The sequence below is a fragment of the Gymnoscopelus braueri genome, assembly GCF_963280865.1.
Source record: "Gymnoscopelus braueri genome assembly, chromosome: 5".
Classification (NCBI taxonomy): domain Eukaryota; kingdom Metazoa; phylum Chordata; class Actinopteri; order Myctophiformes; family Myctophidae; genus Gymnoscopelus; species Gymnoscopelus braueri.
In genome coordinates this window covers 22,520,228-22,521,551 of record NC_137606.1, presented here as the reverse complement: position 1 = coordinate 22,521,551, position 1,324 = coordinate 22,520,228, and positions in this window count along the sequence as shown.

Genomic DNA, 1,324 nt, shown 5'->3' with positions numbered 1-1,324 from the left:
AGAAATAGGTGAATATTTTTTTACAGAAATAGCAGGGGCTTGTAGACATTTGGTGGTGTGTAATTTTGAGGTATTTGTACTTTACTTGATAATTTCCAATACTACTGCTGGTGAGTATCAGCATAGTAGCTCTACTTTCTCCTGTCTATCCATTCTCATGCTCACATACAAAGATGCGCTGATGTCCTCACATACACAATGTGACTGTACAGGTGGGTGACTAGGTGTTTTGGCTGTGTCTATAGTGTGCAATGGTAAACGTGTGCGTGTGTGTGTGTGTGTGTGTGTGTGTGTGTGTGTGTGTGTGTGTGTGTGTGTGTGTGTGTGTGTGTGCGTGCGTGCGTGCGTGCGTGCGTGCGTGCGTGTGACCAAATTCTTCACGCCAGGCAGAGGTTTCTGTATTGGCACAGGATCCATGGGGCTGCCAGCTTGTAGGGCCAGATGTAAGACTGACATGTTGCACACCTCACCTCCACCACTTCATCAGGTGCCTAGACACAGAGACAGAGAGAGAGAAAGAGATGGAGATGGAGAGGCAGGACTTTCAGCTGATATTCTAATCTCCTGACCAAATACATTGGGCTGAGAACCTGTTTTCATAAGCAGTGGTGTAAAGTAACTAAGTACATGTACTCAAGTGAATATTTTCTACTTTTAACTTTAAATACATTTTGATACCAATACTTTTGTACTTTTACTCAAGTAAATTTGGATTACTGGACTTTTACTTTACTTAACAGAGTATTTCTACATTGCAGTATTACTTAAAGGAGAATTTTGGACTAAGTTTTTCTTACCTTTTCTATGATGTTATGATATCTTAGGATGAATGGTACAATAGAACATTTTCATAACTCCACCCTGGGTCCGCCACAGCTTAAAACGTGCGCGGATAGGCCTTGCGTTAGATCACATATTTTAATAGCTTTTTATTTTTATTTTTTTTGTGAGATCTGACGTTCATAGTGACAGAACACTTAAAAAAAAAAAAACAGAAGTCTCGCTAGACGAGATTGAAATCTCGAGATTTCAATCTCGTCTAGATAAAACGTCAGATAAAAAAAAAAAAATAAGCTATTCCAATATGCGATCTAACGCAAGGCCTATCCGCGCACGTTTTAAGCTGTGGCGGACCAGGGATGGAGTTATGACATTTTTCTACTGTACCATTCATCCTAAGATATCATAACACCATAGAAAAGGTAAGAAAAACTCATTCCAAAATTCTCCTTTAAGTAAAACATTTTTAAGTAAGTAAAACCACTTTTTTTTCCACCACTGCATATGCAGTACTTAAAGTACCAAAAGTAGAAAGTGGGGCGGC